We start from the raw sequence: 15,247 nt of genomic DNA, 5'->3' as shown, positions 1-15,247 counted from the left end.
ACAGGTACAATTTACTTTGTGGCATTAAAAAAAATATAAAAGGAGATTCAGGCTGCACTCTGAAGCGTTTAATGAGCTGTGGGTCAGGTCCCTGGGGCTGACCAAGCTCTGCCAGATGCAAGTCGGAACGTAATGCCTTCCTTTCACTGTCCTTTGTCTGGCACCAGCCTGAGTGCTCTGCTCCTCCCAGGTTGGAGAGTTCTCCTTGTTTACACTAGCCTTAAGGGTGCACAAGGAGTTGGAAAATATCACTGATTCTTTGTGGTCCTTCACTCCACATGGCTGCAGCAGGGACAGCGTGGCATGCTGCTGATGGCACAGCATTGTGGTGCAGGTGCAGGAGCGACTGCAGCCAAATGGTGCCAGTCTGCATCCAAGAGGATGCAGCACCAGCAGATGCACTGCTGTGAGTGCTGAGCAGAGCCCTGCCTCAGACCAAAAACAGCTCTGCTGAAGCTGCTGCTCTGTGGTTGAGAGCACCCAGCATGCCCTCCTTCCAGGCCGGTTCTTGAGGACTGCTGTGCCTTCCCACATCTGGCTGTTTCATGTTTGGCCTGAAATGGCCTTTCTCTGAATGGCAGCTTTTCTCTCACATGCGAGCTCCCGAGGTGATGATAACGTTATATTTTCCTGCAAACTGTGTCTGAGCAGCTGTGTCTTGTTTTCATTTGCTACAATTAAACTGGCGATGAAAACATTCAGGACCTGAATATCCTTCCACTGTGGTCCATACAAAGTTCTTACACTCATGGGAACAAAATCCAATCTTCAGTTTCCACTTCAGTTCATTATATTCAGTCTGCATTGTGCCCTACTCCCTTTCTAAACCAGTGATAAAAGCATTGGTGCTGTCAGAAAGATTGTGCATGAGCTGCACCAGGAAAGAACCCATGTCCTAAATAAGTGCTCCTCATTCAAGGTGACCAGCTTATACTCAGAAATAACTGGTGCTGTTTCTACAGCCTTTAGTTTTTGTTGGTCTCTTTGCCATAGAGGCAGTATGTTATGTATGCCATCTCCGCTTGCTTCCTGTTCCTGGCCAGCTGTGGATTGATGATAGCATCTTCAAGTTGTTGGACTTCCTCTTCTTGTCTTTAATCTCTTTTGGTTTCAAAATGGCCCCCACATTTACAGTTACCAACCACAGCAGTCAGATAGCAGCAGCTGGTGGCCAAGTAGACAACACAGTGAATTTTAAGAACAAACAAACAAAAAAAGATCTATTCTTTAGGTGGCATAAGAGGATTTAGTGCTAAGGTTTGGTGATGCACAGAGTAATCTCTGAAATACTTGGCAGTTAATATCTTGCATGTGCTAATTCTTGACATTTTCAAGTTCGCATCAGCTGTACCAGTAGGAGTAGTGACAACAAAACCATGTTCATGCCGCATAGTCTATTAATGCAAAATGTAGCAAATAGATGAGAAGAAGGTATACTTCTTGAATGCACTTGATTTGCTTGTAATCATCTCCTTCCTATGAGGTAACAAGTTTCTTGCCCTAAATCTCCAGACTACAGATCAGAAAAGCAACCCATTTTATTTAGTTAACACCTGTGCTCAAAGCTAGGCTAAACCAAGCCTAATGTAACCATCCAGTTCTTCAGAAGCAAAGCCACAGGTGATTTTACTTCCTCTTCCTTTCCTTCTTCATTACAGTCACAGGGCACAGAGCCTGAATGAGCTGCAGAGCAGATGTTTTGAAGAAAGCCCTGGCCAGAAGCCACTTTGTGTCTGTTGTTGGTTGGTTTTGTTTTAAGATAGAGAGGGAAATGTACCTTATTATACATAGGTGTTTCTTCCAAGATGTATGAAAAGTAAGAACAAGTTAGGAAATGCAGAATTTCTTCAGCCAGGTGCTGAGATCTCCGCAGCTGGGAGCACTGCCAATGCCTCGCATAGCTGCATCTTTCACATGTGTCAAGATCATGAAGATAAGAGGAATTGATCAGGGAGCCACTGCAGCAGTCATCCAATGAGACAGGCTGCTCAGAAACCTCATGACCTCATCACCTGGGAAAGACATTATGGATTTGGAATTTTATAAATGCAGCCAAGTGAATAAAGCAAGGAAATGTTTATGTAGTTTGGGATGATCAGGAGGCCTATGGAAATCATGGAGAAAGTCTTCCTTAGGAACAACATAGGTAAGAATGGAAGGGTCAGAGGTTGGATGGAGAGTTTTAATTTCAAACTAGCTGGATGGTTTTTCAGTTGTAAGTGTGGTTGGTAGAGATCCCAGGTGAGATTCAAAAGGATGTAATGGGGGGAAGCAGGCTGTAGTATCAGAGGTCAGGTCTCCGCTTCCCACGGCTGCTATAGTGTATCTGCACTTGAGACTGCAGTGCTTTTGCTGCTGTTATTGTTGAGGACTGATGTGTGAGAAAGTTGTACCCCAAATTGTCATCCTAGGTGTCTGAGGCCAGCTGTAAATTTGCAGGTAGCTGAACTTCTTGCAGGAGGATGCTGAGGAAGATAGGTATGTCTGGATGATGAGAGAGGAAGAAATCATGAGTTTCTAGTGTCCATAACTCCTGTTTATCTCTCAGAGACACTGTAAGCATGACAAAATCTTGGTGAGTGGAATCTCGAGCAGCTCAGACCTTGATTACAGATGGCAGAAGTAATGCTCTCTGCTGCCCTTGCTGGAGTGCACACCCTGTTGTCAGCATGCTGCAGTGGGAGGTGAGCAGCAACTCTGCAGTTGAGGGGGAAGATAAATTTCTAAATTGCAAATATGCACAGGGAACACAGTTATAATTCTCCATGGTTGGCTTTGTAAACTAGAGCTGCAGTGGTGGTAGCAATCTTTGCTTCTGGGTCTGTGTACAAACTTTCTTCAGCCGTTACCTGTTAGTGTGCCTTAAAGATGCCTCAAGTTGCTGCTTTCCTCTGTCCAGTCCCAGATTGCAAGCTGTTTCATTTAATTCTGTTTTATTGTAATAGTTTTATTTAAGGTTTTTATTATCTGCTCAGTTTTTCATTGTGAAGGAAGTGGTGTTTATCATTCAGGAATCATGACCACAGCCGGGAGATCTATATTCAGTTCATGATGTTTCCCCACACACTTTATCTTAGGCTTTAACCCTGCAGAGTCTGAATGCCTTGAGCTAAAGCCAGTTGGAGCTTGGTGTGATAAGTATCATGGACCGAAGGAGGACAGCAGAGGGCTTATCTTCTTTAATCTGCTATCTCATCATATCTCTTGCTTCATTTACAAAATGAAGACTGTGTCATAAAAGATCCTTTATCAGCTTGGCTTAAGGGTTGTTCAAGATATTCTGGTCTCAATCATCTTCTGTTGAAACCTTCATGCTTTCTGGGTTGGATCCAAACCCAATCAGGACAAATCAGGACAAATTCTCTCAGGCTCTGGAGAGAGCCTGGGAAAGATTATTCTGTGCAAGTCTAGTGGCAAAGTTGTTCTTAGACTGCCTCAGAGCTATGCTGTATCTGGTCCTCCAGCCCCAGTGTGCTTGCAGCATAGCCAGGCTCCATTCTGACAACAGGAGATCCATCCTTTGCAACTTGCACCTGACTCTTTTTTTGACTCCGTGGGCCAGGATGTAGATTTCACATCCTACACCACATTTTGCAACAGTAGTTTCCTCGTCTGATACTGACTTCCGGCAAAATAGCTCCTGCATTCACTTCAGTTGTCCTTGCAGAGCTGCCCACCCAGCAGAGGGGGCTGCCACCAGGTCAGCACATGGGGTAGGCCCATACCATGCTCCCAAAGTGAGGCCAGAGGCTCTGGTGCAGTGCTCTGGCACCCACCTCCCTTACTGAGGTCCCTCTGCCCTTAGACCCTGTGCATCAGAACAGTGATCCAGGAGATGAGAGGCGGTGCCTGAGCTGCTGTGCCTCACAGTGGCTGCAGGGAGACCAATGTGGTATCATTAGCACAAGTACGATGGCCTCTATCTCATCAGTCTAGCCATTAGTAAACAACCCGTGTGTTACACAGTCTTTTCATCTCCTGACTTTACAGAACCACTCAACTGTTCAGGAAGCACTACAACTGCTAGCCAGGAGTGGCCAGATACTGCCTTTGAGCACGTTTGGGTTTTGTTGTGCAAAGGGCTACTTCCCTCCCACTCACACCCTCAAACTCACAATAGGGAGAAGCCAACCAAGGGGGAAGGAGACAGAGCTCTGCCTCATCTCATTGGGCTGATACAAGCACTCCCTCTGCCCTCGCCTGATCTCTGTGACCTGCTGATGCAGAAACAAATTGTCATTGGCAACAAACCGTGCTGGCCTGAGAGCCACAGATTAACTTCTGAGAAAGCCTGACGTAACTTATTACAGAGTCTAGAGGGAAGACACCCCCCCAAACGCCTCCTCCCTCCCCTTGAATCAAGGATTTCAGTTTTTACGTAGTAGGTGGTAGCAGTGAACATGATACATGTGCTTCAGCAGGCATATTTATATGTGAGCCAGGTCTCGTCTCCAGGCTGCCTCTTTCTTATTTCCCTTTTGGGACTGTGCATATGAATATCAGAGATGCTGAACCAATGGGAGCTGTAAAACCTTGGCTTGTTTTTCAGCCCGTGTGTATTTTGGTTGCCACTGAATATTGCGTCAGAAAATGATTTAATGGTGGGGAAAGAAAGAATACCCCTTTTTGTGATATGAATAGTATATTACCAAGAGTATATATTCCCAAATTTGCTACCTTTGTTTAAGCTAAGCAATGCTCTCTTATGTTATCAAAGCCTGAATGCTGATTTTTGCCAAACTGGTTTAAGTCCAACATTTCCCACTGGCTTTGAGAAAGGCAATCTGGATTCATCTCATTGATTGAGAGTTTCAAAGCAATCATGGCTTCACGCTTCCAAGCCATTACATTTAATCTCATCAATATGAACTGAATATGCACGTGGTGTAGGAACAGTAACAAATGGAAGAAGACTTCCCTGAAAGCCCAGCAAGACCTGCCCTTATCAACCCAGGGCATATAAATCACTTTCTTTTCCAGCTCATTTAACCTTGGCCAGTGTCTTTATGCCTTGGTTTGCTTTGTTTCCAAAAATACGTCCGGTTCTCTCTTGATGCATGGCTAAGGATCTCTTCTATCGCTGACTCTATCAACTGGGTAGTATCCCAGCCCCAGATAATTGTGTAATTCTGTCTCAGTTTAAACATATTATTCCCTATTTGCTTTCAAATGAGTTATTTCAGAAACTGCACTGGCGCACTGAGGTCCCTTTGGCTTTTTGGTTTCTGCACACTTCCTAAGTACTTCCTAGTACTTCCTAAGTACTAAGTAACTTTTCACTAATTTTTGTATCCCCCTTCTGCTTCCTGCCATCAGTGATGGAGCTGCCATTTGAGTCTGCCTGACAGGCATGCAAGAGGGAAGGAGAGTTGCTTTTTAATATGAAAACCCAGAAGTTCATTGTGAGGGGTGCCAATGCAGAGGGGCTGAGGAGGTGCCTCATGCTATGGGACAGGGGCACTTGTGGACTCCTTTAAGTCATGCCTTTGCTGTGCTCTTCAGTGGCAGCTGAGAGCTCCAAGCTGGAGCTCAGGAGCATCTGAAGTACACTTTAGGGGAAAAGCAGCAGAGTGTGCAATTGTAGCAAAGGGGCTGAGACCAAAAGGGATTTTGAGACTGGTGGCATAAGCTCATTGCAACAACAGTTGATCTGAGTGAGATGAGACAGGCTGGTCCAGGAATATTTCAATGTAAAGGCTTAAATAGACCAATTACCATTAAACCACATTCTTGAAAATTAAATCAGGACACTCTATATAGTGCCATTACTTCCAAAAGGTGATCACTTCTGTCGTGCTGAGTCTCAGATTTGTGTTGAATGGTACACAGAGCTGTTGTGTCACCCCCTCATGTGCAAGGGGGGATAGCAGAGCACATGTACGTTCTTCCTGGTGCTTATTCCTGTGTGCCAAGTGTGAGAAGATGCACCAAGTAGTACTAATGTGTTTTAAATGGAGCCCAGTGTACCTTAGGTGATCAGTGCACATGTTCCAGCACAGTGGGCTGTACAAAGTAGATGGCACCATGTAGAGTGCAATTATGTAGATTTTCCATAATGTATTGCTGTTCCAGAAGACATTGTATAAATCACTGGGTTTTTTTCTGCAGTAATGTCCATTTTTTGTCATGACTGCCAGCTTGCCAGACTGTTCTGTCATCTGCTCAAAGCTTGTTAGGACTTTGGAGCGCTGTGCAGGAAAATCTCTTGGTGAGATGTGTGTTGTGAATTACAGCCTTGACAACTATGAGAGGGTGCATGCTGAGGTATAGCATTAATATTCATATGGGAACAGATGTCTTGGCTATTAGCCAGGACACAACCTCGTTGTGTTAGATGTTCCAGAAAAAACTGTGGCCCCCGCCTCGAAGAAATCACAGTCTCTATATTGCAAGTAAGGAAGATCTGCTGGTTTTACTCTCAGATAGAAAAGCAGCAGTCTCTCTGTCCACGTTGTTGACAATCCAACCGAAAGCATAGGGAGCAGAAACTTGACTCATTGGCATGAGTGCAAGAGCTGTTCTTTGAACCCACTGCACTCATGGGAACAGTTTTCTTGGAGAGGTGATTCATCTCTGGGGAAGTCCAGGATGAAGTCTGGACACTGCCTTCTCAAAAGGGACAGCTGCGATCTCTTACATGCGCTCCTCCCTGATTGTTGTAGCACTGAGGATGACTTGCTGCTTCTGGGAATGAGCTACGTGGTGCAGATCTTGTGGACATGCCTCTGTGCTGTCAGTGCTGAGTTACTAAAACTGGGCCCCTTAGATGGAGGTCTTTCTCCGGTGAAGGCTTGCAGACAGTTTAATGAGTCTTTCTCAGGAGACAAAAAAATACTGCATGGGAATTTCCAGAAAGAGCTAAGGTTTTTGTCTTTTGCACATTTTTCCAGAAATCAGGTGTACATTTGATCCACATAGTCCAGGAGTGCATGGCCCAACCTTGGTTACACAAGGTGATAGCACCTTTTGGTGCTGTTTTTTAATAGATTAATCACTTTTCATATACAAGGCTGATACAAATGACCCAATTTTGAGGGGGAAATTACAGTAATCCACTGTAAGATTTTGGAGCAACCACTGGGAAACTTGTCACCAGCCCTGGACAGAGAACTGCAAAAAGATGAGTCAGGAAGAAAAAGTGCAGGTAGGGAGACAGAGGACAGTATGTGAATCCTGGGACCAAAAGGTTCTGCAGCAGATTGTAGCGTGGAAGAGTCAACTTTCCAGTGATGGACAGGCCCTGCAGGTTAGTTGAACTTTAGACATCTTTGGCTAATGTGGTAAAGTTTGAGGGACGGAAAGAGGGGAGAACATAAGGCAAAGAGTGGAAAATTTAGATGGATGGTGTAGACAAGCAAATGTCCAGCTATCGGAAGCACAAATAATAAGAGATCAGAAAGAATACATCTTGAAAGAGCACAGAGATTTGGGGAAACACAAAGACTTTTGAACGATGCGACTCAGAGCAGTTTACAGAGCTCTAAGCACACAAAACCCATCCTTGGCTGCAGAAATTCCTAATCTGGAGATGGCTGGGGGCTGGAGAATACTCAGGGGAAAAGCTGTATGTGCTTACCCTGTGTTCATACTTCTCCCCAGGCATTTTGCTTTTGCCACTATTGGAGACAGGAGATAGATGGACCTTTGGCCTAGCTCAGTGTGGTGACTGTCATGTTCTTGTGCCCCTCGTGTTGTGAAAGAGTTGGAGTCCTTGTGGTGAGTCGTTCATTAGCAGAAGCTGTAGGACAAACTGCGCTTAGTACAGCATGTTGCTGAGTCAGGAACAGGAGGGACCTTGCTGGCATTCCTCAGTGCTTTGCGCATTACATACTGAACATCTCATGAAGAGAACACTGTGTATCCCCAAAACACCTGGGCTCTTCACCAAGATGGCTGTACAGAGGTTCAGCAGGTCGCTGCCTGCCCAGGCTTCTGTAGGATGGCAGCACAGCTCTCCATCTCACAGCTGCTGTTGCTGTTTGAGCTGAGCAACTGGGCTGCGTGGCTGCCTAGGGACTTCTCCTGGGGCACTGCCCTCACCCCTGGCCCACTGCAACCCTGGAACCTCCTCACTTTGGGCTGTCAGCCACAGCGTTCTTGTGAGACTGCTCTTGTCTCTGGGGGCAGGGAGACCTTGGTGGAGCTGTTGTTCCTCTCCCTTGGCTCGCATCTCAGTGGCTGGCGGCATCTTGCTGAGCCCCTGCTCCAGCCGTTCTGGCTGCCTCACTCCTCCCTGCTTCCTTGGGCTTGGTCTTCATGACTCTCTTGAGGCTGTAATTATCTCCCATGAGTAGTGCCGGAGTTATCCTGTTTTGTCTATCAGGAGGGATCTCAATTTTTCCAAGAATACTCTGGCACTTTTAAAAAATAATTGTCTCCTGAGGAGGTAACAATACTGCTCACCTCCTTTCTGCTTTTCCTCAGAGAAAGGCTCTGTTACCATCTGTTAACAAGTAGGAATAAGGGGAATCTGTGTCCAGAGCAATTGAGAGGGCAAGGAGGGCAGAGCAGCATTTGTACACATATACAGTAATTTCTGCTTGGTGTGTGTATACATGTGCACGTGAGTGACATTTATCAACAGAACATTTTTTCTAAGGTCAATACATTTCTCTGCTTGGGAGAAACAAGCCTTGCCAATAGCTGGATTCAATTCATAAGAAACTAGGTGGAAATAATGATGAGGAAATGAGAAAAATAAGCTTTTGGTGAAATAATTAATGACTGGTTGTGACACAATCTCACAGCAGCAATCCAAGGCTCAGGGAGATCAGAGGAGCCCATCCGCTGCCAGACAATGCTTACCATGCAAAGCCAAGTAGCCTCCTGTTTGCAATTTAAAATCATAACCATATACATGGACTGCAGTTGGTGGCGGCTTGTTTGTTTTAAGTTCTCCTAACAAAGTAACAGCACTCCCTTCATCTCATCTGTAGGAGGGGAGACCAGTGGGTTCCAAGCAGCTTGTAGCGTGTAAGACAGGTCCATCTCCAAGCAGCTACAGCCAGGAGATGAATGTTTCAACATGTGTGAATTATTCTATTGCCACCAAACTGAACAGAGCTCAGCCGCTCACAGATCTGGTCCAAAAAACTGAAACCAGTGATTCTCAGCTCTGGATGCCTGCAGAAGGATGGGATTTTGACTGTAAAAGGTGCAAAGGAAAGGCAAAACCCTTTCTCAGCAGGCTTGCATGTGATTTAATGGAGTCCTCACCCCCTTAGCAATATCTGTTTATGGACCCACAAGTGGATTAAGTAGAAAAGGCCAAGAGCTGTCACATGGAGCGGTGGGTGAGCTGGTGGGGGTGGGTTGGCTTGGTTCAGGAGTCATCTTTTAAATAAATCTCCCTGTTGTCCTTCTCCCCCAGTTCTGCTGCACAGTAACGTGGTCTATGCTGAGCAAACTGGATTGCTCTGCCTGAAACCAGGTGCTCCAAATAGGCTCTGACTGCCAGTGGGTGACTTCAGTGCACACAGCCAGGTACAGCTGGTCTGACACCCCCAAAATTACAATGCTGTGAATACACGGATTCTCACACCATGCATTTCATATCATTCTGCTCTGCAGAGCATTACTGCCAGGGCTAGCAGAGCTGTGCCACCATCCTTTGCTCTGCTCCTAGGAGGAGGTGAGCAGTTGGCTGGGCACAGAGCTTCCCTGCCTGGACTGCTCGGCACTGCTGCTGTCCCGAGCAGATGGGGTGAGAGGCAGGAGGGGAGGCAGCCCACTCCTGATCGCTTCCAGAGGTCCTGTTTTCAGCTTGGTCGAGGCACTGCTGAGTCATTTTCATGCAGAATGAGTTATGGCTGTGTTTAAAACCTCTCTATTATCCTTCAGTAATCCGGAGCTCAATCTTGCGTTCTAATGCTGTCCTTCTAAAGTGCAGATTTATATGTAAAACACTTTGCACTTCGGTTTCCTCCTAAATAATAACTAACGTTTTTCTTCTGAAGGCTTTATAACATTAGCTAACTAGTCCTGACAACACCCTGGTTTTCCACATGCACAGCAGAAATCTTGGATGAGCTTCTTAAGGCTGGTGTTTTCAATTCTCATGGTTTTATTGTGAGTCTGGGGTGGGCTTTTTCTTCAAGTCTCAGCTCCTGGAAGCACATGATCACATGACTAGCTCACTTTTTTTTTTTTTTTTTTTTTTTTTAAAAAAAAATTTCTAATTCTTCAGTTGCAGGGAAAAGCCTGAAAATGTTATCCAAATGAACTGCAAGGCTCAGAAACCAGATGCCAAATGATGAGGAGCCAAACTGGATTGCCATTTTTGAATCTCTGAAGTTTTAAGGCAATCTGGGTCTTTGCTCATGTTTTCAGAGAACAGAGGAGCTTGGCATTAAATAAAGCTTCTCTTTACAAAGAGGTGAAGGAAAATAAGAACTTCAGGGATGCTAATATTCTCTGTTGGCCATCTCCTCCATTTGCTTTCTGATTCTTATCCTGCATCTGCTTAGCTTTCCACATGGTGACCTGTCACGTTCCTCACAGTGGTAAAGAAAGTGGTAGTGGTAAAGAAAAGCACACACATAAATCTTTGCTGGAATGGAGCAAGTTTTAAATCAAATCAAATTTTCACGAGCAAATAAGATCAAGGTTTTAAACTCTTCCATCTGTGACTGTGCACTCGTAGGGTGCAACGTGCCCTGGGCCTGGGCAGGCAGTTTGTGACACTCAGTGCTACTGTAACACAGCAACCATTGCTGCTGCAGCTACTACCAATAAAACAGATCTGTTAATGTTGTGATTGCGATCATCTGCTTAGAAAGGTGCATTAAAGCTTCTGGTAGGTTCTTCTTGCACTGTGGTGCTGCAAACCAGCCATTTCCACATTGTAAAAGGAACTGGATGGCAGAAAGTGATAAACATTACTGATTTTGTGTTTCTTTTACTTCCTTATTGCTTCTGCAGTGACCCATTTAACTTCTGCCATTATTTCCCACTGACGGTGTGCTGTGTCAACCTGCAGCTGGCTGCCTGTGGGGCTGCATTCAGGTTTTTCTCACTGCATTCTCAGTCCTGTATAATCCTTGCTGCTGTAAAAGTGCTGCTGCTTTTTCATGTATACATTTTGTGTGAGGGGAATCCAATACTATTTTAATTCCTCTCTGTGTGTTTATCCTTTAGCTATGAGAAAATCTCTGCTAGATTTTAAAGTCCAGAACTTCCCCGAAGGGAATATTTCCCAGCTTGCTAGATCTTAGTGATACAAGATCGTTGTGATATTAATTATAAAGCATGCTTTTCTTCATTTTCTTCTGTGGCATCTAGACAAATATTTCTGTGGCTCCCTGCACAAATCCCTTGTCCCTCCAAGCTGGAGAGCTGCCTCTCTCTCACTTCTTCTCAGGCTTACAATATCTTCTTCTCCTTTCTAGTGTTTCGGCCACAATTGCTGCTTTTTAAACCATTCAGCCTCTTTGCTCCCATGTTTACATACTGAATTGAGGGAAAAAAAAAAAAAAAAAGAAGTATTTGAGGTGGAATCACAAGCAGCAGTGGTTTCTGCCTTGTGGTGTGCATTAATACGTTACCGCACCTTCCCATGCCGCCCTGCCAGCAGCAGCCGCAGAGGAGCGCTTGGTGCTGGCCGCATGGAGCTCTGCCATGTTGTAAGAGCTGATGGGAGGGCCAATTGTTTGTTTCAAGTGTTGACCACAAACTCACTTAGACAGGTTTTGTCTAGGAATCTAGCGATTCCTGTATTACAGTCTTCCTGGGACCAATTCTCTGCCCACTTCCCTTAGAATAAATCTGCGCAATGGTGTTAATTTTGCAAATCTTTATTTTTCTTTCAGTTTGGCATGTTCGAAGGCAGATGACCCTGGTTTACATTTGCTCGTGTCAAAGGCACTGCATGCTACAGACAGAGCAGACCGAAACCAACAGAGTGCTTCACAGATAGTGATGGAGGGCGAAAATGCAAAAGAACAACTGCAGCATCTAAAGGGAAGTTTTCCAAGCACGGGAGAAGGGGCATACTGGAACAAGAAGAGCCTTCGTGAGTAAAAGTTAATGATTCTAAAATGGATGTACTTTACTGAGGAAAGCAACTAAGACTTTAGGTAATGAATTTGCTGGTGAATTGCTATCAGATATGTGAGAACTGCTGCATGGACATACTTGGCAGGGAGCTGACTACCTGATAAACCCTTTCCTCTCCACTTCCAAGTGAAACATGTTTTCCCCTTCCAGAAGGGCAAGAGCTGAGCTGAGCAGTGGCAGCAGTACAGGTACCCGGGGTGTGATGGGGCAGTGCCACGGCAAAGCTGGGCTCTGAGCATGAAGCATGCTGCCACAGTTCTTGGGCAATACAATCAAGGAGGGAGTATATTAATATTGGGATCGTTTAACATTGAAATTAAGTATCTAATCAGATGGGCACATTTTTCACACACTTTCCAGAATGGAAGGAAAGATGGGGTACTACGTCAAAAGGCTGTGGTTACATCACAGGTGCCCATAACAAATTTATGAACTTCTGTGTGTCATGATGAATTTATCTGCATCAGATGACATCTCATTTTGTATGAGCATGTCGTATGGTCAGTGCGTATGGTCAGTAAAGGATATGCAGGAGTTTGAAAGATAAGTGGATGGAAATATTATTCTCCGAATCCAAACAAGTCTCTCTAGAAGAAAATTTGAAAGGGAAGTGTAAGCTGAAGACAAGTCTACTTGAATTCTGGCAGTCTGTTAGATCTTAATTGCCTATATAAAATGGGAGATAGAGGCACTTCTGCATCTCAGCAAGGTTTCTAAAGAGAACTGCATTAAGAGATGCATGGGCAGCTCAGCAGAGGAGGTGGTTTGTATACAGAAGGTGATCAGACGGCTCAACAGGATGCAATGGCAGAAAATATCTTGCTGAAGTGAGGCGTGGGAAAGGGACAGCTATGGTACCAATCCAACTAGTAGGGCTTCTCTGTGGCCTTCCTTGATAGATTTACCATGCCGTTCTGGTTTGTTCTCCCTTTTGTAGCTAGCTCTTCAGATGGCGCATCCTGTTGTGCGTGATTTAACACACACCTTACAATAAAGCAACTCAAGGTGGATTAAAAGATTTATGTTGCTGATACTGCAACAAATATGTCAAGTTCCAAATGGTCTCTCAATGACTTCCTGTGTTATGCTGAGATAGTTGGTTGGAGGCAACTTGGTGAAAGACAAGGCCAGCCTACAGTCATATCTAGGCATGAGTCTGATCTGCCTTTCATGCACTTTAATATTTATTGCAGAGACAATGTGTTTCACTCACAGCTTTGCTCCTCTGACAACTATTCATGCAATTTAAATAAGCTGCACTCCAATGTTTGGACATTGCCCTGCTTTCTACTTGTTTGTTTAGTGAAACTGCCGTGTAACTGCCCCAGCAGAGTCCAGAGTTATAAACAAACTTTGACTGCAAATGTGTGTTTAGTTCAGTTTTCACCTTGACGCAGAGCCTTTGTTTTCTGGAGGAGCAGAGACACTCTCCAGAGCACATCAGCACAGCGCTGAGCACACACCAAGAACAGCAAGCACAAACTCCCTTGCAGTAAAACATGGCTAGAGAAGGGCAGCAAACACAAACATGGCATGCAGGGTTTGTTTTTACTAGAGTGCATCATTAACTTTACTGTGTTAATTCATATAGGTATTAAACTTCTTCATACTTTTGTGATAAAGCTGCTGTGAACAGCCTAAAATCTCATTTATGTCATTCTAAATCTGAAGTAACTGTCCTGATAATAGCATTTGGAGTAGATCTCCATCAAAGTCTCTAATAATTAATTTGTCCTAATGTGGGTTTTTGATCTTTCCATGTGCAGGTGCAAATCTGAATGTTTGTAATATCTGGTTTTTTTTTTTAGTTTTATTTTGGGGCAGCAGTGTTTGCTGAGGCTATAAATATTTAAATCCATTAGTTATCCTAGAACATAACCCTGTTCTATTAAATATTTTAATCTGAATACACAGCATCTACCTTGAAAATGTAATACAAAGCTGTTCAAGACAGTCCAACAAAGGTAGGACAAAAACATAATTATGAGGTCCGTTCTGTGATCTATGTGACAGCTATGACTGAATGACTAATAGCACTACCAGGAAACAGCCACCATCAATTCTGCAAAGTTAGCAGTGTCTTTCAAAAATAGGTTTTTCAGGAATGTGTGCAGGCTTCTTGTGTAGTGACTTGGGGAAGTTCTCAGTGGTACCACTACCTACTTGGAAAAATAGGCAGATCCTGAAAATGGTATGTTTGCACCACTGAATTCATTCAGAGACTTTTTTTCCTAAAGGGATTCCCTGCAGGGGAGCTATTATACATGTTCTAGCCTGAAACTTGAGCTGGCCAGAGAATGGAAATTGTGTTTCACAGACAATTTTGAGATTTTGAAATTTGTTTTCATTCCAATTCAGAACAAAACCTCAAAATGTTGAAATTCTCCACAAAGGAAAATTCCACAAAAATAAATAGTTTTGGCTTATTTGGATTATTACAACTTTTAAAAATGCATATATTATGTAAAATCAAAAATCTAAATGCTTTATTCCAATAATTGTTGGCGTATCTTCCTCCAAATGCTCTGGGTAACAGTAATAATTCCTCAAAGCGTTGTGATTCTGACAGAAATACAATTTTGAAGGAAAGATGCTCCATTAATTTCCTGTCTGAAGTCCATTAGACTTCCTATTGCCGTGGTATCCAGACGTCTTGCACTACAAGTGTAAAGCAAAAGCTCTGCAAATATTCTAGCTCCAGAACCATGATCTACAGTATGCCGCATGTGGGCTTCTCGTTACGTGTTTGTGCTGTGGTAAGGACCAGAAAGTCCCCACTTATGTGAGAGAAGAACTCAGTTTCTGAGGAGAGCTCTGAAGCCATGGGACAGTTGACATGAAGCTGCTCTTGATGCCACCAGGCCCCTGGCACTAGAAGTCTTCTCCCTGGCAGCAGAGCAAAGAAACCAGCTGCTCAGTGGCATCAGCACTGGCTCTTTCCATTGAATGGAAATGACCCACATGAGGAATTGAGCTCCTTGTCAGTCCCTAGCGGGGCAAAGTCCATGGTGAAGAGATTCTAGGATTCTTTAACAAATACCAGTGTCAATAGCCTCTATCCCAGAGCTCAAAGGAGGCACTAGTGATGTGCTTTCAATGTCTGTGCTGAATTTTGGAACGTTTTTATTGTTCCAGTGTTATCTGAAGAGAACTGTGTTTCAGTTTCCATCCATGCCCAAGTAGAAGCTATTTC

The 15,247-nt window shown here is 44.3% G+C and overlaps 1 long non-coding RNA gene across 8 annotated transcripts in view; it reads left to right on the top strand.

Moving 5' to 3' along the window:
* The window catches only part of LOC122183194, a 154,247-nt gene that overhangs the window by 110,057 nt on the left and 28,943 nt on the right, over window positions 1-15,247 (top strand). For all 8 annotated transcript variants that reach the window (XR_006180157.1, XR_006180156.1, XR_006180150.1 and 5 more), the window contains one exon: window positions 11,808-12,010. This is a non-coding gene — a long non-coding RNA (uncharacterized LOC122183194). The remainder of the gene's footprint in view (window positions 1-11,807; window positions 12,011-15,247) is intronic.

This window comes from Lagopus leucura, unplaced genomic scaffold (genome assembly GCF_019238085.1).
Source record: "Lagopus leucura isolate 7727_CA_CO unplaced genomic scaffold, USGS_WTPT01 Super-Scaffold_100017, whole genome shotgun sequence".
In the NCBI taxonomy this organism is placed as follows: domain Eukaryota; kingdom Metazoa; phylum Chordata; class Aves; order Galliformes; family Phasianidae; genus Lagopus; species Lagopus leucura.
Note: the sequence above shows the minus strand (reverse complement) of the source record. Positions and strands in the feature narration are given on the sequence as shown.